The 24267-nt window shown below is 40.7% G+C and overlaps 2 long non-coding RNA genes across 2 annotated transcripts; both read right to left on the bottom strand.

Annotated features, from left to right (window-relative positions):
- Window positions 1–8623: 8623 nt before the first annotated feature.
- On the bottom strand, window positions 8624–10584 carry LOC133793644 (uncharacterized). Its single transcript, XR_009874905.1, has 4 exons — window positions 10299–10584; window positions 10144–10218; window positions 9614–9675; window positions 8624–8895 (listed from the first exon to the last, which is right to left on the bottom strand). It is a non-coding gene; the product is annotated as an uncharacterized LOC133793644 (long non-coding RNA).
- A 7227-nt stretch (window positions 10585–17811) lies between these two features.
- Window positions 17812–19724, bottom strand: LOC133793643 (uncharacterized). The gene is made up of 4 exons (XR_009874904.1): window positions 19439–19724; window positions 19284–19358; window positions 18754–18815; window positions 17812–18035 (listed from the first exon to the last, which is right to left on the bottom strand). It is a non-coding gene; the product is annotated as an uncharacterized LOC133793643 (long non-coding RNA).
- Window positions 19725–24267: the final 4543 nt, after the last annotated feature.

Below are 24267 nucleotides of genomic sequence, written 5' to 3'. Positions count from 1 at the left end.
ATTCATACTCTTATCCTTGCACCAGGCCATGTAGATGGCCTCGTCAAAGGTGACATCCAATAGGCCCTCAGCGTCCTCCTTTTCGTGACAGGTCGTTTCATGCGCCGCCTTCTCCTGAAGCAGAGAATCACCTAGTTCGCATACTCGGGCTTTCAAGGCCAGGATCTCCTCCTTATCCAGAGCGGACTGCGCCGTGGCTGTCTCCAGGAGCGTCGCCCGTTCTTCAGCATCCTTTGTCTTCCGGGACAACTCCTCTTCCAACCCGGCCTTGGCGCAGCCGAGCTCCTCGCGCTCTGCCTTCACACGGGCCACCTTTGCATGGATGAGGGCCGTCTCCCGGCCAAGAGCCTCCTTGGAGGCCTCCCTCTGATTCATGGCCGCCTCGAACTCCAGCTTGGCCGTCTCCATCTTTATGGCAAGCTCGGCCACCAGATCGGCACTCCGCTGGGACAACAGATCAACCTGGAGCAAAGAAAAGTTAGAAAAAAAAACCATCATCAACAAGTGAGGGAAGGAGTGTAAGAGAAAATTTACCGCGGTGGCTTGGTGGCGGAGAGCCTGGGAGATGAAAAACACGTCCGGGTTGGCTATCGTAGCGTACCTCTTCAGTTGAAGGTTGGACATGGTGCTCCCAACCTGATCCAGCAGATCAGCCGCCAGGGGGGCTGTGTCCTGGCCGAGTTTAGTGTGGAAGCCCGCTTCGGCGACTAGCCGGTCCACGATCGGCTGGGAAGCACTGAACTCGGTAGGACGATCCGAGAATTCGACCTGGCGACGGATTTTCAGGGCCTTGTAAGTGTCGTCCCTCCAGCACCAACCGATTTTCCAGGTCCGGTTGATCAGCCGGGCCTGCACATCCCGCAGGGCTGACTCCCCCTCCTCGAGAAGAGTTGGGCGTAGGGGAAGAACTGGCGGTGCGGGGATTTCCTTCGCGGTCAGCCAAATCTCCTCGTGTGACTCCTCAGTCGAGCCGGCCCGTGTCGTCCGGGGCCTCTTCCCTATGTTGCCTTCTCCGGCGTCAGCATCCGGGCCCCTCTTCCCGGAGCTCCCGCTGACAGCCGCGCCTGCCTCCAAATCAATCATGGGGGACTGGTCAGAGGCGAAGTTTGCAGCAGCCTCCACGGCCTGGAAGGGGACCACGGCCAGAGCTTCTTCACCTGGACGAAGCTTCGTCCCGGATGATTCCCTGTTAAGGTAGGGCTCCGGGCCCGTCACCTCGTTTCTCTTCCTGGCCGCCTTCTTGGCCGCCCTGTCCTTGATGAGTCGCCTCATTTCGCTGGCCGGGTTTGACATGTAGGAGTCCTTATCAAAAGTACAGAAAAAGGAGTTAGGACGGTAAACCAAACAGATGAAAACACACAAAGCAAAGTTAGAAATGACCCGGGACGAACCCTCATCTAGGCCCCGGGCGAGACTCAATTCCCTTAAAGCAAATGAATGGAACCGATCCCCTATGTCGTCTGGGTTCAAGAAGCCCCCGTACTGGAGGAACCCGGACAAGAACATGAGGACCTCTGAGCCTACAGGGACGGGAACCGAAGGCCTCATCTCCCCATCGGCCCCAAACGCGGGGTCCGGGGTTACTAGGATGTCCCTAGCTAAGTCCCCGACTCGAGAAACATAAGTTAAGACTAAAGGGGAGTTACCTCGCCCCGATACGCTAGCCCTGGGATTCCCGACGTTTGGTAGGGCATCTTCGAAGAGCTCCTCCAGCTCCTCTGAGGTGGCCACTTCCACCGGGGGCTGGTTCTTCTTACGCTGGGCCGCGTCGGCCCGCATCGCTCTTACCACAGTGGCAATGTGGTCCAGGGCCAACTACTCCCGGACATCGACATTCTTCTCATGGGGGATGCCCCGAAGGTTCGGGATAACAATGGTCTGGGTGGCCGCGAGCATCCCAACCAGTCGGAGATTGTCGTCCGTGACGTAGCCCCCTACGTCCAGATCCTTCGCGGTCAACTTAGCATAAAATATCCTCCTTTCCAGGATGAACTCAGTAAGGGGGGTTTGACCGAAGGGCCCTGCCACCCGGAAGATATGATAAGAGACGAGTAGAAAAGATTAATAAAAGAGAGGTCCAGGGAAATACTTACCCACTCGCTGGAAGTCCAGCAACAGTGTGGGGTTCTTGTCCACGAGGAACCCGGACATCATGAACCAATAATGCTTGACGTCCGGGGGATGCCTCCAGGAGCTGGTAGGAGCGGGATAGCTTCTCCGCAGCTTCAGCCTATAAAAGCCGTCCAGGGTCTTGTCCTTGACGTTAACCTGCGGCTGCAGCTTGTAGAAGTACAAGACCTCCGCAGGGGTGGACTCCACAATCTCCTTCGCGGCGCAAAACACCCGCCATCCAACGAGTAGACGGTACGCTTGTGGCAGAAGCTGGAACGGTGTGATTCCCACGTACGTCAGGAACCGCACAAAATAGTCATGAAACGGGAGCGTAGCTCCCGCGCTGATATGGCCAACACTCCAGGCTTCGAATCCTTCCACGGACGTATGCGCCCGCTCATCGAGCCTGGCCAGGCGATTGTGAAAGAGGCCCGGAGTTGATTCGATGCCCAGACGCTGCTCTAGAAGCAGCATCATCTGGTAATTCTGGAACGAGTTGGTCGTCACGTCCATTTCCCATCTGTTGCCCTTGGGCGTCCGGGATCTAGAAATAGCGATGGGGGCCTATTGACCTCCTCTTCAGAATGGAGCGTAACGCCCGTCGCCATAGCTGGTGATCTGGGAACATAGCAAGAAAGCCAAGCAGTCAGTACCTGAACCCGAGAAAGTCGGTCAAGGTACGGGGGGTCTCCTAGGGACTGCTTGGAGCCCCTTCGAACCAGGCCCGGGACTCCGAAGAGCCACAGGACCCTAATCGGGAAAAGAGGAGACTGCTAAGACCCGCCCTCTGTCAGGGAAGCGTCTGGATACAGAGCAACCCGGACCAGGCGGCCTTCCTAACAACTTCTAAGCATAGAGCCTAAACGCACGCATCAAAAGAACATCATAAGTTCACGAAGTTGTCAAGAGAGTTAAAAAGACTTACTGTGTGGTGTCGACCGTAGAAGATGATGATTGTTCGACTGTAAGGACGGCAGAACCTCGTTCTTGAAGTGGTGCAGCCGGTGTAGTAGTACGTCGGCAGGACAAACCCGAGATACGTCTTCAGGTAGAAGAGCGGAAATTGGGGTTCTGGGGAACAGGTGGCGGCGCAGAGTTAGTAGGTGGCGATGTATGCGTCGGCGATGTCGGACATGCAATGCTCGAGTAGTGTTTATCGGTTCTTAAGCTAGTTAGAAGAGGTAAAAGTGCCAAATTTGGTTTTCGTGGGGTATTTATAATGGCCCCAAGTTCTGGCCCACGATCCAACGGATGGGTGTCTCTTCATCAGACGGCCAGGAGTTGCGCAGGGACATTTATGAGTCCTTTCAGGTTGGATCCTCGCTGTCTCAGATCTGACGGCCCAGGAGTGTCAGATGCCAAAGGTCGCCCCATCCTACGGTCCACCTCGTTCCAGGGACATTAATAATGGCCCCCCCGTGTGGATGGGACGCCTCGAGACGTGCGCTGACACCCTAGTCTAGGCCTAGCGACCCTTGGGAGGGCTAGGCGACCTTTCAAGACCCCTGCAGCAATCACCTGACGACACGTGTATCCTTGCCATAAAGCGGGACAATGGTAAACGTCCCCGGATCGTGGTAAGAGATCTGGGCCAAGCATCCAACCAGTGCCACGGCCTACTGACTCGGACCCACGAACTCGGGCAGGAACCGGGGAGGCAACCAAGCGAGCGTCGTGGGGACAATGCAACCTTCCTCCTGGCAGACCTAGGCGAAGGCTTGGGGGGTAAATGTTATCCCCATTTCCTGCATGGGCTCGGGGCCTTCGTCCAGACCCATTATCAGGGGCCATGTGAGCACGCGGGCGCGGCCCAAGGCCTCTTGGTATGGAGAGTGTCCAAGAGGAAGGGTATGGACCGGGGATTCATTTATGGGCCCATTGGAGGGGTCCGGAATGTCCCTCCGGGTCCGTCCTCCGCGACGATAGTCTGGGCGGTGTATAGAGCATTCGGACCCCCGCGCCTACGTGTCCCGATCCCGGACCCTGATACGGTCCAGGCTTATGGTAAATGAAGCGGGACAAAGGTAAACTGACCTGGATCACCTCACCCCTGGTTGAAGGGGCCAAGTGATGGACCCAAAACGGGTATGTTTTAAATATTTATACTCGCAAGCGCACGAATCGTATTTATAGAATAGTTTTCGTGTAAGCACGAGGTCGAACCCAAAGGAGTTGTCTAAAATCGAAAAGGAAACTATTTTAAACCAAAATTTATAAATTCTAACCTAGTTCCAAAGATTGATAATAATTTATAACAACAAAAATAAAATAAAAGATAATAATAATGAAATTAAAGACAATATATATAACATAAATTAATAATAGAAATGAAGATGGTAAAATAAGATTATTAAGGATTAGAATCCACAAAATATAAGTTCAATAATATTTATAAGTACATTAATTCCCAAGTTTTAGCGATAGTTAAAATAAATCAAACTATCATTTTCTAAATAGATTTATAATTTTAAGTACAAATTTCTTATAAAAAAAATATAGGATTTTTCTTCACTTTTCAAAATTATAATTTCAAAGCATTTAGTGTAAATCAATCTAATGAAATAACAAATAAATCAATGAACATTATTTATAAGGCAAAACATAATATTTTTGTTCTAAGCATGGATGTGTACAATTTAATGACACATCTTACACAAAGAATATTATGTTTATGCACTAATGAAGAACAAAGTGTAAATATGTGCTAACAATCCAAAATACATGATATTTAAGATGAAAGAAGATATTTGAAGAAGAAAATTCCATAAACTTTGTTGCACAAAATGGGAAATCAATATACAAAATAAACACTATCTAGTTACATTTTGTTTCATCATCACCTTAATAATCTTAAAAAGATTAGAAACACATAACTAGAATAACAAATACACACTAAAAATTACAAACATAAATAGGAAAATTTGGAGGAGAAACCCCCAAAATTTCCTCTAAAAATACATAGAAAATAATAAAAAGAAGAAGAAGAAGAAGAGAATGGAGAGGTTTTGAAATGTGTAGAGTTTTTGGTATAGTAACCTCCCTCAAATATGACACCCTAAATGGTCTTCAAAACTCCCTATTTATAGCCAAAAATAAGGTATTAAAATAATCAATTCAAATGAATTAAATTGATTAAATTAATTTAATTAATTATAATATGGAAAATAGGGATAAATTATAGGGTGTAATAATTATGTTTTGGGGTAAAAAGTGTAGAAAGTGTAGTAAAAATTGGCATTTTTAGACATAAGGGGACAAAGAAACATAATGCATTTGTTGGGCTCAAGAGCCACAAATGGGGCTGGTGGCAGGTACTGGCTGCTGGGAAATGGAGAGGCGTGGGGGAAGAAGAGCTTGGACTCATGGGCCTGCTGGCAGGAAATGGGCTGGCCTTGACTTGGGCCTTGGCTTCATGCATGCGGTTGGGTGATGAAGTAGGTTGATGAGGGATGGTGATGATGGTTGAATGGTGAGCTCCTTGATTGATGATTGGTGTGCTGGCGTGGAATGGAATGGTTGAAGGAGAATTGGAGGCTGATGGAAATGCTCATGTGAGATGCTTGGTGAAGCTTGGCATTGGGCCTAGTGCTGATGGGCCCAAATTGCTTGGGAAAATATCAATTTCCTTTGCTATTCTTCACAAAAATGCCATCTTTTTTCATCATTTTCATTGCTTTTCAAGAGCATAAATTACCTACAAAATAAATATAGAATAAATCATAATACAATATTTTCAATTATAAAATAAATCAATTTAATTTTTTGAAAATATTAATTATAACTTAATTATATTTAACACTTAAGCTCAATAATATAACATTTTTTTACCACAAATTAAACTACAATAATTTAAATAATTAAACTACAATATATTACAACAAAATAACTATAAAAACACACAAAAATATATAAAATCAAAATAAACCTAATAAATTCAAAATTACTTAAAAACTTAATAAATCAATTAAAAACTCAAGAATTAAGCAACAATTAGCACATAAAATATGGTAAAATAACTCTATTTTGTAGAGTTATCATACCCCCAAACTTAATATTTTGCTAATCCTCGAGCAAAAGAAAAATTAAAAACACACATTTTTTTTTTAATTGGTGATATTAAATGTTTAACTCAAAAATTACACAATGGAAATAGTTCAAAGAAAATCACACATAAAGTAAAACTTATGTTATTAATTAAAAAGTTAAAATTATTTTCAAAATAGATATTTAACACAAAAACATCAAATCATCATGTGAACATTTAAACAAGCTTATGCAAACAAAAATAAATTAAATCTCAAGAGATAATCAAGCATATTCTAAGATTTTTCAAATTTTTTTTTTTTAGAGATTTAAAGAATTTAATGTTTAAATAAACTTTATCAAAATATCACAAATTCGAATAGAATATAAAAGTGACGTATTATGAATAATATATATATTTAAACAAAACTAACTTAGAAATTAAAAGTAAAGCTTAATAATTATTTATATTTTTCTAAGAACTAATAACAATTTCAATTTATAATTAGAAAATGAAAATCACCAATATATATTTTTTTTTCAAACAAAACAAAGAATATTTTTTTTTTAACATTATATAACAAATGAAAATCACATAAAAACCAAAAGAAAACACTAATAATATTTTTTTTTTTTTGAATTTTACAACAAATGAAAAATATGCATAAACACAAAGAAAAACACATAAACACAAAGAAAAATACATACACACTACCCCCAAACTTAAATGAAACATTGTCCTCAATGTTTAATAAAATAGAAAAGATTAAGAACTACTCCCTTTGAGGTATGCTTCTTTGATTTGACTCATTATGTTTCTTCTCTTCTTTTCTTTTTGGGCAAGAAGTTTCCTTCAAGCTTTTTGAAAACACATGAAACAAAAAAAACACACAACAACAAATGGTACAAAAGCATTTTTTTTGTGGGCTCAAAATGAAATGGCAGCTGCTTTGGTCTTGGTGGCTTCGGCTGGTAGCAAGGAAAGTAGCAGGCGTGTTGGAGGCTCATGGGCCTTGGGTCTGGTTTGCTTGCTTGGCGTGGAGTGGTGCATGGCTGTATGGAGATGGCTATATGATGCTGAAGGATATATGTTGAAAGATATATATTGATGGTTGAATGAATTGATGAAGAGGAACCGTGGCTGGGAGGGAACTAAATCATTGGGCTTCCATTGAAGCTTGGGCCTAAGAAAGAAGGCAAAAATGCCACATTTTGTCTTGTCTTGCTTTCTCAAAAATGACACTTTTTTCTCATTTTTCATTGCTTTTCAAGAGCATAAATTCCCTACAAAATAAATATAAAATAAATCATAATACAATATTTTCAATTATAAAATAAATCAATTTAATTCTTTGAAAATATTAATTATAACTTAATTATATTTTACATTTAAGTTCAATAATACAACATTTTTTTACCACTAATTTAACAATAATAATTCAAATAATTAACTACAATATTTTACAACAAAATAATTATAAAAACACACAAAAGTATATAAAATCATGATAAGACTAATAAATTCAAAATTACTTAAAAACTTAATAAATTATTTAAAAACTCAAGAATTAAGCAACAATTAGCACATAAAAGATGGTAAAATAACTCTATTTTGTAGAGTTATCACCAAGCGTCCAGGACCCTGAAGCCGCCTCACTCCATGTGGGCGTTGTCCCCACTTTTCACCTGCAGAAAAGGCCACCTCGGGATTGCACGCCGATGTGTCAGGTCTGCGCAGCCAAGTACTCTGACTGGTCTTGTCTCCTGAATCTGCCTCGTGACTCGAAGTGACCAGACCAAAAGCTTCGTTTTGTCGGGCGAGATGTAGCTCTAAGGTCATCCTGTTGGGCCTTTGCTGGCTTGGAATGCATGTATTTTGTACCTTTTGTATTGGGCCTCCACTAGAAAGGCCACATATATCCATTTCTCCGATGGGCCTGGGTTGGACCCGGCCCAGACCCGGTACTCCCATAAGCCTATAAATATAAGCTACAGAACACTGTAAAAGGGGTCTCCTTTCACCAAAAAGACAGTAACCCTGTCAAAATATAGAGAGAAAACTCCATTGTAAAAGGTTCTTCAAGCTCTAATAATATAGACTCATGGACTAAGGCTAGTTAACGCCCCAACCACGTAAAAACCCCGTGTTAATCTTCTGCTTTCATTATAATTATCAGTAAATATTCGTTATTAATAGAGTTGCCGAAAATCTCGGTTAACACTATGAATAACTACAATTAAATTAATTTATTAGTAGTTTATTAAGGTTGAGATAGATAAATAATACCTTATTAATGACATGTCGATATGTATCTTTATATAGTGTTATTGGAACCTTTTTTTTCTTGGTACATTTTCAAAATTTTAGACATGTTGTCAAAATTAATACCATCGTTACTCATATAATTTCAAGGGCCCAACTGTAACACCCTCACTTATTTTAGTTAAAACCATATTTGAGGTGTTACGTTTTAAAACTATATCATAATTTATTACTGCAAAAGTCTGGACATTTTTTTTTTTTAAACTTGAAAACTTATTTCACATTATTTACATTAAACATAAAGTGGGTCTCAAACATATTATACATAAGTATTAAATAACCCAATTTGTTTTCAAAACATAACTTCACACTTTATTACAAACATCTCACTGATAACTGAAATAACCCACAAAAAGGTCGATATGTTCATATGTACAAATCAGGGTCAGGACCATGCTTCAGTTCTCCTCATGTCATTCACACATTTCTTTCTCTACCTGCAACACAAGACAACTGTGAGCCTAAAGCTCAGTAAGCAAAGTAATGCATGCAATGCTAATGATTACCCAATATCAATGGACAAATACAACTTCTTTTTAAATTTTGGGCCCCTTAATATTGTGCACACTGTTTGACTTGGTCAATGCCTGCAGGGCTTGTTACACATATAATACAAAATCCCATGGGTTCTCCTCCGGCTAGCCATCACCACAGTAGGGCACATTAAAAACCTTATTCCATCGTTGCCCCGTCGGGCTCAAGAGTTAAGGCGGCCACACACTGTGGTGTCAATACATATAACAATAACTCATATGGAGGAGAAATAAAAACGGAAACATGGCAAACAATATAATTGGTTCACTAAAACCTAGCCCAAATTATTGGGCAGCCACTATAAGCCTACTATAGGTCTCCGTTTACACTTATTAACACTTTCATTTGCCTTTTCAAAACAGTGGCACTGAACTTAAACTTCTTATAACAACTTTCTTTTATGTTGCACAAAACTTGCAAAGGCATCATATAATTAATCATCATAATATCATGCATGGTCTTATATCATATAATAATTTATCATATCACTATTATGCCATGCATACAAATTTATGATGAAGTGTCACTGTATGTTAATACCACTTACTCACAAAATATTCATATAATGCATACTTTCACATAACACATAATTCTTGTGTTGCAGTTGAGTACTTTACTTACCTTTTGTCCAAAATATAGTTCACCGTGTAACAAGTGGTGTCTTAGGTATTGATGTGCTTATCCTGACAATGGCATGAATTTCTCATCATAATGATGGCAGTAATACATTGAACTCTCATTTAAAAATACCCATAAAACATCATATCAAATTTCATACCCAAAACATGCCTAAAATGCCTTAAACCACCTAGATCGAGCATTAGATTTATCTTAGACATTTGGAGAAATTTTGACAGAGTTTCCCCTTAATTTTAGCTATCCTCAAATATCAAAATAAACCAATAATCAACATCAAATAACCTGCCATAACCATATATCCCAAATACCAACATGATTCATCATAAAGTTATCATATACCGATTTTGATAAAATTCTTATCTCCTAGATCATCACCCAAATTAAATGAGTCTCCACATATATTCAAACATTTATAAACATATATACTCTCTTATAAACTCAATCAAATAACCAAAAATCATCTTGTACTCCAAGAACCCCAAAAACCTCATAAAACACAAAATTTCACTTACCGAGCAACTTTTCGGCGAAAACAATCTCTTCAAGCTTTTCTAAAACTCAAACCACTTGGAAACCCCAAGAAATATCTTAAAAATGATAAAACACCATATATAAGCTCTCAGAAAAATTCAAAAACATAGTTTAACTTCCAAGTACAAGAACTTACCATAAAAAGGCTAGAACTAAGCTTAATCTACTTCTTTGGCTTTGCTTTCACTTGGATCTCCTTAGAATTTCTTCAAACCAGCCAAGAAATGGTTTTTGGTTTTCTTTTCTCTCTGTTTTTCAGAATAATGGTCGTGCAAAGTGATAAGGTTGATGAAAATTCCTTATTTTCAATGATTTAGCCTTATTGTATCAAAATTTGACACCTTTCATCTCATCATTTCACCTTTTGACTTATGAAAACCTTATCACTTCAATAATTTCGACTTAATCATCTGCTAGGCCTATTATCCTTGTGTGTAAAACACTCACACCAAACCTTAGGTCCATATGACTTCATACCCAATAGTTATGCTTACCCGATCGAGCGTAGCGCACTTATGCTAAGCTCGTTTTGACTTTGCATCAATACCACTGATTATGTATACCTCCCATCAAGAATTGATCTAATGGTTCTAAAACCATTTTTACATCATCAATGATACCTTAATCATACCTCAATTACATTTGGTAAATCCATAAATACTCAATTTTACACTTAAATACTAGTAATCGACATTGTACTATTTTTCACTACTTAACCTATTTTGCCTTCTATATCTCACTTTCATCACTTAATTCCATGCCTTGTCCATATTTTTCATACTTTCTTATATCTTGAGCACATCAAACACCCATAAAGGACAACTCAAATGCCACAAGGTTAATAATATTGAGCATACATATAGACATCACATACACAACTTTTATACTTATACATGAAAACACTTATAAGAATATGCATATTGTAACGCCCTGGTTACCCCAGAACAGTTACGGTGAACAGTGAACCGAAAATTTGACCCCCTACCCGAGTCCTTTGGTTAAAAACGTGATCTAAGTATCTTTATCAGGTTAAGGTGAAAACCAGTAAAAAGGAAAGTGTACATTTCATTAAGTAAATAAACTGCTCATGAGTCTTTTAAAATATTTACAAGATGTTCGTAATACAAAAGAGTTGCTACAGTTCCAAATTTACAATCCCCGCCGGCCTAAGCGGCAAAAATAGGGTAAACCCCTAGTCCCTCTGAGAACTCCTTGACCGTGGCGGTCAAGCGGCCCTGTATGTACATCACATCGCCCAAGCTCTCTGTACGCCCTGGATTTCCCACGGGCTGTTTAGCAAGACGATCCTCGGACTAAACATGATTTAGCCCGAGGCTCCCACAGGCCAGAGGCTTTATCTTCAGGACGGGCCCTTTCTAGCTTGAGGGGATGGAGTTTCCTGCTCCCTCTTGTTGTTCCAGGAGCTGGGAACAACATCCGGCGACCACTGACGGATCAGCTCGGGTTATGGATTGCTCCGGTAGCGAGCTTCTCAGGAAGCTCTGACCCTATGGGAAGTCAACACGCAAGATAAACGTGCATAATCCTGCCATCACGTGTCCGATATCCCCCTGACTTCTCGGACACGCCGCAGGAACGTGCGTATTCAGACACCCACGGACGGGTTGGGCCGTGCGGCCCATTATCTCCTTCCATACTGATTAGACCACACTTGTGTGTCAGGTTTAGGAAGTAATCATGAATATCACAGACTTGATATGACAAATGGTAAGGTCACGGGATGACCTCCCTACCAATTTCCAGGTGCCTTCTCCTATAAATATGGAGACCCTGGGAATTGATAGGGGTTGGAAAAAATAGTCTTGTAAGAACTATATATTTGGTAAACCAATTACCCAGAAAAGATCAATAATATTGACTAGTGGAGTAGAAGGATTTTTAACCTTCGAACCACTTAAAAACGTGTTTAAGGTCACCTAGTTCTTTTCACAAAGATTTCATATCTGCGGCGGTTCTACTTTTAAGTACTAATCTCTTTCTCTTCTTCTCTTAATTACCTGTTGCCGAAGAACCGCGTCAACAGTTTGATTTCATATCTGCGGCGGTTCTACTTTTAAGTACTAATCTCTTTCTCTTCTTCTCTTAATTACCTGTTGCCGAAGAACCGCGTCAACACTCTCCACTCAAGGCTGGCCAAGTTTTTCCTTCCCTTTACCTGCACCACATAGCACCCATGAGCCAAGGCCCAGCAAGAAAACACAATAAAGCATGATATAATATCAACAACGATTATAATAACCATTCAGGACTATGAGTCCAACAAATAGGTGACAATAGCCAAAAATCACAGTAATGAGCATCGCTCCCTCTAGCCATGTGACGATAGGGTCACCAGGCTTAACTGATAAGTGATTCTTTCATAAGTTTGTTTAGGGCAGGTGCATGGTGATTGGTCACCAACATAACCTTCCTCACGACTCTAGAGTCAAAACTATGGACAACGTCCCTTAGCCTTGTGACAAACAGTCACCGGGGTCATATACCTTGGCTATAATCATCTGGTCGTAGACCAGGCAAGCGCTTGTAAGTTCCTCGACCCTAGGGTCGGTCTGGCATTAATGCTATAGAGCCATTCAATGCATGATTCTCGACTCTAGAGTCGGTCCCTGACTAGTCAGTGTCTCAAGCAGGTAACCAGCGTTCAATACCATTTAGTATGCAATCCATGTCCACATATATCAACCAGCATGCCTCAAATATCAAACCATACATGCCATATATCTATACAGGGTGCAACTGTATTCATACACTGTTTTCTTACCTCTGGTTCGAGTGAGAGTTATTATATGAACGACCCCTCAGAACGATCAACCTTTAAATTCCTTGACGGTCACCTGGTCATAACCAAAATATAGGATTCATCAATAAAAATGATAACTGAGGGTTCCTAAACCAAGATCTAGCCTTAACCCCGAGGCCTAAGGTTTGAATCCCCAAGCTAAAAACATGCTTTTGGCTAAATCTGCCCTGATGGGCCGCGGCTCACCAGAGCCATGCCGCGGCTCACCCTCCTGACAGGGCCATTTTCACATTTTAAGCCATCATAGGCCGCGGCACGCCATAGACAGGCCGCGGCTCATTACGCAAAACAGCCAAGAACCAGCACGCACCAGCCAACTCTCCCCTACGTTTTCCCTTGGAACTAACCCTTCAAACCAACTCCAAACCTCCTCCAAACACTCAATTAAACCCCCAAATAACACCCATAGCTCACCCTCATCAAACCCCAATCAAAACAACACAAAAACCCCCTTTGATTCTCACTTCCCACATCAAAAACCATGAATTGAAAACTAAAACGAAAACAGAGCACTAGCTGAAACCAAAGGCTAAAACTCACCTTGAAACCGGTTTTAGACCTCCTTCACAAGCTAAATCAAGTCTCCAATCCAGCCCTTAAGTTTCCCTAGCTTGATTTCCCACCAAGAACTCAAAACTCACAAAGGAGAAGTGAAGAAGGTGATGTACGGGAATGGAGGAGGCAAACCCCTGTTTTTGTTCTGTTTATTCCACCACCTTCTACAGCCACTAAACATCATATATATCCTCCCTAAAAAGACCAAAATACCCTTGTGCCATCCAAAGCCTTTTAAACCAACTCAAGGGCAAAATTGGTACATTCCGCTAAACCCGTTAATTATAATTAACGCTTCCCAATCCCCGCTAATCACAATATCCTCAAACACCAATAATTCATATCCTGTTACCCTAAAATCCCCGGTAACGCTATAACCATTAATATCACCCCGAGACTCACCCCGAGCCCCGGGCTCAAACCTGTTATGACCAAACTGTTAAATCATGTTTAAAGATCGTCTCATGTTGAAATACTTGATCCAATCCACATTATAATGTGGTCTCACAATATATCATTAACACTCATAAAAATATACAATTATACCCTCAACAAGCCAAATTACCATAATACCCCTGTAAACAAGTGTGGACTCACATGCACGCATTTAACATCATATTATAGTATAATTCTCATAAACATGCATAAACACATTTAATGGCATAATTAAACAGTTATGGCCCTCCCGGCCTACTAATCCAGCCATTAACCATAATAGGGAATCCGGGGCATTACACATATGCTCAAATTATACATATTGTATGATATGTAATGCAATGCAATCATGTGATTATTGGCTATATTATATCAAAATAATGTGGGTGCTACACCAGAACCCCCACTCCCGGATCTTGAGTAGCAGGGAAGACTCTTCGCAGGACTAGGTCGCCGGTTCCAAACTTACGGCTCTTGACTCTGGAGTTGAAATGCTGCGCGATCTTGCCCTGGTACATCTTCAGCTGCACTTGCGACTCTTCCCGGATCTCTTCGATGAGATCTAGCGATTCCTGGAGTAAGGCGTGGTTCTGGGTGGGATCATATGTGTCGTGTCAGTGGGACGGGACGGTCGTTTCGATTGGGATGATGGCTTCGCATCCATAGTTCATAGAGTAGGGGGTGTGTCTGGTTGACGTCCTCTCGGTCGTCCGGTAGGCCCATAGTACGCGGGGGAGTTCCTCGAGCCATTTGCTCTTACAGGCCTGGAGCTTTTTCTTCAGTGTCCCCTTTAGGATTTTGTTCACGACTTCTGCCTGCCCGTTTGCCTGAGGTTTGGCAACCGCGGAGAAGCTCTTCACTATACCGTGCCTTGCGCAAAATTCCGTGAAGTGGGCGCCGTCGAACTGCTTCCCGTTGTCGGACACGATTTTGTAGAGGAGGCCATACCGACACACTATGTTGTTGATGACGAAATCTAAGGCCTTTTTGGAAGTGATTGTGTTCATGGGCTCTGCCTCAACCCATTTTGTGTAATAGTCCACAGCCACAATGGCATACTTTAACCCTCCTTTCCCGGTCGGGAGGGATCCAACAAGATCGATCCCCCACACTGCGAAGGGCCAGGGGCTATTCATCAAGGTTATCTCTGTCGGGGGGGCCCGTGGGACCTTCGCGTACCTCTGGCACTGTTCGCACTTGCGGACGTAGTCTATACAGTCTTTCTTCATGGTTGGCCAGAAGTATCCTCGACGCAGGATTTTCTTGGACAGACTGGGCCCGACAGTGTGATCTCCGCAAAAACCCTCATGCACCTCATGCATGATGGCGCTCAGCTCAGTCCCGGACACGCACCTGAGGTAAGGCATGGATAGCCCCCGGCGGTAGAGTTTTCCGTCCATCATGATGTACTGGTGGGCCTGGTACAGGAGTTTCCTGGCTGCGGCCCGGTTGTTTGGAACTTCCCCGGTGGACAGGTAGCGGATCAGCGGTCCCATCCAGGAAGCGGAGTGGTCGATGGTGTGGATGAAGGGGGCCCTGATGCTCGGGATGGGGAGATGGTTGAAGGGAACCAGTCTGGCCAGCTCGGCCTCTGCGTCGGTGGCCAACTTCGCTAGTGTATCTGCGAAGACATTTTGCTCTCGGGGGATCTGGCGGATGGAATGTGCTGCAAACGTCTGGAGAATTTCCCTCGTTTGACTCACGTATGCCGCCATTCTCTCTCCCTTGGTCTGATACTCCCCCGAGATTTGTCTAACGACTAGCTGGGAATCGCTATAAATTTCCAGGTTCGCTGCCCCTACTTCCCAGGCCAAGCACAGACCGGCTAGGACAGCTTCATACTCCGCCTCGTTGTTTGATGCCTTGAACTGGAAACGGAGGGCGTTTTGTAGCTGGTGCCCCTGTGGTGACACCAAGATGATCCCGGCCCCAAGCTGAGGGCCTATTGGATGTCACCTTTGACGAGGCCATCTACATGGCCTGGTGCAAGGATAAGAGTATGAATCTCCTTGTCTTCCCTGATCCTGAGTCAAAGCGGGCCGAGTACGAGGCCAAGGAGAGGGAGGATGCGAACCTCCGGGCGGATGCGCTGTAGGCCCGAACCCCGACCTTGTACTTTTATTAGTGTTTTTGGCTTGTAATTAAATTTAAAACACTGCTACCTTCTTTGGTTTTTACGAAGGCTTCCTTCCATTGTTCCAAGGGCGTGGTCCTCATTTTGTTGCCGCGATTAACTTATTTCAAGGGTTTAGTCCCGGTTCCAACGGCCTGGACTAGACCCAACGACTTAATTTTCCAAGTTTCTAATCCTGGCACCCAGTCCAGGGCCCTCGGGGCTTGGTTTAACTTGGAGTTTTGTTCTCCTTTTATCAGTTTTAGGCCCTGGCTTTGCCCTGGGGCAAACCGGATGCTTTTATATCCCGGAGGTCAATTGTTCGGATCAGACGAGCCCTGAGCTCCGTCCTCTTTATTTTACTTCCCCAGACATCACTTGTCTAGGGCGGGACCGGCCTTGGTCCCAGTCCTTCTTTGTGTTGTACCCCCGAATGTCGTTCGTCCGGGGCGGGATCGAATTTTTGGGCCCGGTACTCTGTTCTATACCCCGGGACGTCGTTCGTCCGGGGTGGGACCGACCTTGGGCTCGGTCCTCTTTTTTATACCCCCGGACGTCGTTCGTCCAGGGCGGGACCAGCCTTGGGCATGGTCCTCTTTTATATACCCCCGGACGTCGTTCGTCCGGGGTGGGACCGGCCTTGGGCTCGGTCCTCTTTTATACCCCCGAACGTCGTTCGTCCGGGGCGGGACCAGCCTTGGGCGTGGTCTTCTTTTATATCCCCGGACATCGTCCGTCCGAGGTGGGACCGGCCTTGGGCTCGGTCCTCTTTTATACCCCCGGACGTCGTTCGTCTGGGGCGGGACCAGCCTTGGGCGTGGTCCTCTTTTATATCCCCGGACATCGTTCGTCCGGGATGGGACCGACCTTGGGCTCGGTCTTCTTTTTTATACCCCCAAACGTCGTTCGTCCGGGGCGGGACCAGCCTTGGGCATGGTCCTCTTTTATATACCCCCGGACGTCGTTCATCCGGGGTGGGACCGGCCTTGGGCTCGGTCCTCTTTTATACCCCCGGACGTCGTTCGTCCGGGACGGGACCAACCTTGGGCGTGGTCCTCTTTTATATACCCCCGGACGTCGTTCGTCCGGGGTGGGACCGGCCTTGGGCTCGGTCCTCTTTTATACCCCCGGACGTCGTTCGTCCGGGACGGGACCAGCCTTGGGCGTGGTCCTCTTTTATATCCCCGGACATCATTCGTCCGAGGTGGGACCATGGTGTTTGCGTCTCCCGGACTGTGGTCCGAGCCGGGACTAGCCTAAGATTGCGCCCCGCCAGGTATTTGCTTATACCTGGGATGATACCCCCCGCAAGTGAGCGGAGATGGGTCTGGGGTCACTTGAGAAAGATTAGCATGGTTGTGACAATAGCCCTTTATGACGTTTTGCACATGTCATTTCCATTGTTTTGAAAAAAATTCGCCCAGAGGCGTACATTGTTTACAACGAAAATATTAAACTGGGAAAAGCTCCCGGACTATTGATAGTATTTGCGGAGATGCTCCGCGTTCCAGGCTCGCGGGACTTCCGAGCCATCGACCCGCTTCAAACGATACGTTCCGGGGCATACCTCGTGTTGGATCTCATATGGCCCCTCCCAATTAGGGCCCAGATGTAACACCCTCACTTATTTTAGTTAAAACCATATTTGAGGTGTTACGTTTTAAAACTATATCATAATTTATTACTGCAAAAGTCTGGACATTTTTTTTTTTTAAACTTGAAAAATTATTTCACATTATTTACATTAAACATAAAGTGGGTCTCAAACATATTATACATAAGTATTAAATAACCCAATTTGTTTTCAAAACATAACTTCACACTTTATTACAAACATCTCACTGATAATTGAAATAACCCACAAAAAGGTTGATATGTTCATATGTACAAATCAGGGTCAGGACCATGCTTCAGTTCTCCTCATGTCATTCACACATTTCTTTCTCTACCTGCAACACAAGACAACTGTGAGCCTAAAGCTCAGTAAGCAAAGTAATGCATGCAATGCTAATGATTACCCAATATCAATGGACAAATACAACTTCTTTTTAAATTTTGGGCCCCTTAATATTGTGCACACTGTTTGAATTGGTCAATGCCTGCAGGGCTTGTTACACATATAATACAAAATCCCATGGGTTCTCCTCCGGCTAGCCATCACCACAGTAGGGCACATTAAAAACCTTATTCCATCGTTGCCCCGTCGGGCTCAAGAGTTAAGGCGGCCACACACTGTGGTGTCAATACATATAACAATAACTCATATGGAGGAGAAATAAAAACGGAAACATGGCAAACAATATAATTGGTTCACTAAAACCTAGCCCAAATTATTGGGCAGCCACTATAAGCCTACTATAGGTCTCCGTTTACACTTATTAACACTTTCATTTGCCTTTTCAAAACAGTGGCACTGAACTTAAACTTCTTATAACAACTTTCTTTTATGTTGCACAAAACTTGCAAAGGCATCATATAATTAATCATCATAATATCATGCATGGTCTTATATCATATAATAATTTATCATATCACTATTATGCCATGCATACAAATTTATGATGAAGTGTCACTGTATGTTAATACCACTTACTCACAAAATATTCATATAATGCATACTTTCACATAACACATAATTCTTGTGTTGCAGTTGAGTACTTTACTTACCTTTTGTCCAAAATATAGTTCACCGTGTAACAAGTGGTGTCTTAGGTATTGATGTGCTTATCCTGACAATGGCATGAATTTCTCATCATAATGATGGCAGTAATACATTGAACTCTCATTTAAAAATACCCATAAAACATCATATCAAATTTCATACCCAAAACATGCCTAAAATGCCTTAAACCACCTAGATCGAGCATTAGATTTATCTTAGACATTTGGAGAAATTTTGACAGAGTTTCCCCTTAATTTTAGCTATCCTCAAATATCAAAATCAACCAATAATCAACATCAAATAACTTGCCATAACCATATATCCCAAATACCAACATGATTCATCATAAAGTTATCATATACCGATTTTGATAAAATTCTTATCTCCTAGATCATCACCCAAATTAAATGAGTCTCCACATATATTCAAACATTTATAAACATATATACTCTCTTATAAACTCAATCAAATAACCAAAAATCATCTTGTACTCCAAGAACCCCAAAAACCTCATAAAACACAAAATTTCACTTACCGAGCAACTTTTCGGCGAAAACAATCTCTTCAAGCTTTTCTAAAACTCAAACCACTTGGAAACCCCAAGAAATATCTTAAAAATGATAAAACACCATATATAAGCTCTCAGAAAAATTCAAAAACATAGTTTAACTTCCAAGTACAAGAACTTACCATAAAAAGGCTAGAACTAAGCTTAATCTACTTCTTTGGCTTTGCTTTCACTTGGATCTCCTTAGAATTTCTTCAAACCAGCCAAGAAATGGTTTTTGGTTTTCTTTTCTCTCTGTTTTTCAGAATAATGGTCGTGCAAAGTGATAAGGTTGATGAAAATTCCTTATTTTCAATGATTTAGCCTTATTGTATCAAAATTTGACACCTTTCATCTCATCATTTCACCTTTTGACTTATGAAAACCTTATCACTTCAATAATTTCGACTTAATCATCTGCTAGGCCTATTATCCTTGTGTGTAAAACACTCACACCAAACCTTAGGTCCATATGACTTCATACCCAATAGTTATGCTTACCCGATCGAGCGTAGCGCACTTATGCTAAGCTCGTTTTGACTTTGCATCAATACCACTGATTATGTATACCTCCCATCAAGAATTGATCTAATGGTTCTAAAACCATTTTTACATCATCAATGATACCTTAATCATACCTCAATTACATTTGGTAAATCCATAAATACTCAATTTTACACTTAAATACTAGTAATCGACATTGTACTATTTTTCACTACTTAACCTATTTTGCCTTCTATATCTCACTTTCATCACTTAATTCCATGCCTTGTCCATATTTTTCATACTTTCTTATATCTTGAGCACATCAAACACCCATAAAGGACAACTCAAATGCCACAAGGTTAATAATATTGAGCATACATATAGACATCACATACACAACTTTTATACTTATACATGAAAACACTTATAAGAATATGCATATGCTCAAATTATACATATTGTATGATATGTAATGCAATGCAATCATGTGATTATTGGCTATATTATATCAAAATAATGTGGGTGCTACACCAACAATCCTAACTTTGGCAAGCTTCATATTTATAATATCAATCTAAATAAGAATAAAAATTGAATGAGTCATTTAATTTAGTTTAGGTTAAAGAAGATGGAAAATTTGTAATTTATGACCTAACTTTTGACGAGTTAGTTGAATATATTTATTTTGGATGTGGTTTAATATGTAATATTATGATAATTTTGTGTTCTATATATAATTTTATATATTGTGGAAAATTTCAGATGAGTTGTAGAAATTTCAGACAAGTTGTCAAAATTATTAGATAAATGGTTGAAATTTACGACGGCCTGTAGAAATTCATAGACATGCATATCGAAATATACAACATGTGGTTGAAATATACAGACAAGTAGTTGAAATTTCAAACAACTTGTGAAAAATGTGTAATTAACAGCTAGACAAGTAGTCGAAATTTTAGGACGGCTTGTCGAAAGTAAGAGACAAGCAGTCTAATTTTTAGATGACTTGTCGAAAAAGTGTAATATAGACAATCTGGCAAAAACTATAGACAAATTGTTGAATTCTTTAGACAAGTTGTTGGAATTTCAGACGGGCTGTCGAAAGTAATAGACAGGTAGTCACAATTTCAGATGACTTGTCGAAAATAAAAGACATGTAGTTGAAAGTTTAGATGACCTATCGAAAATAATAGACAAGCAGTTGAAATTTTAGATATTTTGTCAAAAGAAATAGACAGGTAGTCAAAATGTTAGACGACCTATCGAAAATGTGTAATTAACCACTAGAAATTATTAGTTAGGATCTAATACTATGAATAACTACAATTAAATTAATTTATCGTCTTATTAGTACTTTATTAAGGTTGAGATAGATAAATAATACCTTATTAATGACATGTCGATATGTATCGTTATATAGTGTTATTGGAACCTTTTTTTTTCTTGGTACATTTTCAATATTTTAGACATGTTGTCAAAATTAATACCATCGTTACTCATATAATTTCAAGGGCCCAACAATCCTAACTTTGGCAAGCTTCATATTTATAATATCAATCTAAATAAGAATCAAAATTGAATGAGTCATTTAATTTATTTTAGGTTAAAGAAGATGGAAAATTTGTAATTTATGACCTAACTTTTGACGAGTTAGTTGAATATATTTATTTTGGATGTGGTTTAATATGTAATATTATGATAATTTTGTGTTCTATATATAATTTTATATATCGTGGAAAATTTCAGACGAGTTGTAGATATTTCAGACAAGTTGTCGAAATTATTAGATAAATGGTTGAAATTTACGACGGCTTGTAGATATTCATAGACATGCATATCGAAATATACAACATGTGGTTGAAATATACAGACAAGTAGTTGAAATTTCAAACAACTTGTGAAAAATGTGTAATTAACAGCTAGACAAGTAGTCGAAATTTTAGGACGGCTTGTCGAAAGTAAGAGACAAGCAGTCTAAATTTTAGATGACTTGTCGAAAAAGTGTAATATAGACAATCTGACAAAAACCATAGACAAACTGTCAAATTCTTTAGACGAGTTATTGGAATTTCAGACGGGTCGTCGAAAGTAATAGACAGGTAGTCACAATTTCAGATGACTTGTCGAAAATAATAGACAGGTAGTTGAAAGTTTAGACGACCTATCGAAAATAATAGACAAGCAGTTGAAATTTTAGATATTTTGTCGAAAGAAATAGACAGGTAGTCAAAATGTTAGACGACCTATTGAAAATGTGTAATTAACCACTAGAAAGTGTTAGTTAGGATCTAATACTATGAATAACTACAATTAAATCAATTTATCGTCTTATTAGTACCTTATTAAGGTTGATATAGATAAACAATACCTTATTAATGACATGTCGATATGTATCGTTATATAGTGTTATTGGAACTTTTTTTTTCTTGGTACATTTTCAAAATTTTAGACATGTTGTCAAAATTAATACCATCGTTACTCATATAATATCAAGGGCCCCAACAATCCTAACTTCGGCAAGCTTCATATTTATAATATCAATGTAAATAAGAATCAAAATTGAATGATTCATTTAATTTAGTTTAGGTTAAAGAAGATGGAAAATTTGTAATTTATGACCTAACTTTTGACGAGTTAGTTGAATATATTTATTTTGGATGTGGTTTAATATGTAATATTATGATAATTTTGTGTTCTATATATGATTTTATATATCGTGGAAAATTTCAGACGAGTTGTAGAAATTTCAGACAGGTTGTCAAAATATGAAGACAAGTTGTCGAAATTATTAGACAAATGGTTGAAATTTACGACGGCCTGTAGAAATTCATAGACATGCATATCGAAATATACAACACGTGGTTGAAATATACAGACAAGTAGTTGAAATTTCAAACAACTTGTGAAAAATGTGTAATTAACAGCTAGACAAGTAGTCGAAATTTTAGACGACTTGTCGAAAGTAAGAGACAAGCAGTCTAAATTTTAGATGTCCTGTCAAAAAAGTGTAATATAGACAATCTGGAAAAAACTATAGACAAATTGTCGAATTCTTTAGACGAGTTGTTGGAATTTCAAACGGGTCGTCGAAAGTAGTAGACAGGTAGTCACAATTTCAGACGACTTGTCGAAAATAATAGACAGGTAGTTGAAAGTTTAGACGACCTATCGAAAATAATAGACAAGCAGTTGAAATTTTAGATATTTTGTCGAAAGAAATAGACAGGTAGTCAAAATGTTAGACGACCTATCAAAAATGTGTAATTAACCACTAGAAAGTGTTAGTTAGGATCTAATACTATGAATAACTACAATTAAATCAATTTATCGTCTTATTAGTACCTTATTAAGGTTGATATAGATAAGCAATACCTTATTAATGACATGTCGATATGTATTGTTATATAATGTTATTGGAGCTTTTTTTTTCTTGGTACATTTTCAAAATTTTAGACATGTTGTCGTTACTCATATAATTTCAAGGGCCCCAACAATCCTAACTTTGGCAAGCTTCATGTTTATAATATCAATCTAAATAAGAATCAAAATTGAATGAGTCATTTAATTTAGTTTAGGTTAAAGAAGATGGAAAATGTAACGACCCAAATTTGCTAATAAGGCTTAGAGCCTTGATTAGCGTGTCTGGAGGGCAATAGATGAATTATGGATATTGTTGACGCGGTTCTTCGCCAACAGGTAATTAAGAAAAGAAAGAGGAAGGGATTAGTGCTTATGTTGAACCAAAATAGATGAATGATCTTGGAAATGAAATGGTGACACGAAATACGTTTTTAGGTGGTTCAAAGGTTAAAATCTCTCTACTCCACCAGTCAGTATTATTGCTATATATTGGGTATTCTTTTAGAGGGTATTTCTTACAATATCGAATCCAACCCCTATTAACTCCCAAGGTCTCCATATTTATAGGAGAAGGCACTTGGGAGTTGGTAAGAAGGTCATCCCGTGACCTTCTTACCTATCATGTCAACTCTGGGACATTCATGATTAATTCCTAAACCTGACACATAAGTGTGGTCAAATCAATAGGTAAGGGGATAATGGGCCGCACGGCCCAACCCAGTCGTGGGTGTCTGAATACGCACGTTCCTGCTGCGTGTCCGAGAAGTCAGGGACATATCAGACACGTGATGTCTGATATATGCACGTTTACCTTGCGTGGTTGACTTTATAAAGGGTCACAGCCTCCAACTCTAGCTCGTACCACGAGCTGGATGCTTCCCTCGACCTGTGGTCTTCATAGTCCAAACTCAGTCTATTCTTGGCGAACCCTTATGTTATCCGGAGCTGAGGAGGTAGGGCCTTACCATCCCAGCTCCGGTCTTGGGGATGTCCACGTGGTAGCCATGATTAGGCCGTATCTCAGCTCGCGAATCAGCCCGTGGGGAAATCAGGGGGTACAGATATAATATGTGAATTTATGTGAATATGTGATAGAGATGCATGTTTAGTTGAATTAAATATGCAT

The sequence above is a fragment of the Humulus lupulus genome, chromosome 8 (assembly GCF_963169125.1).
Source record: "Humulus lupulus chromosome 8, drHumLupu1.1, whole genome shotgun sequence".
Classification (NCBI taxonomy): Eukaryota; Viridiplantae; Streptophyta; class Magnoliopsida; order Rosales; family Cannabaceae; genus Humulus; species Humulus lupulus.
This window is presented reverse-complemented; position numbering and strand designations above follow the sequence as displayed.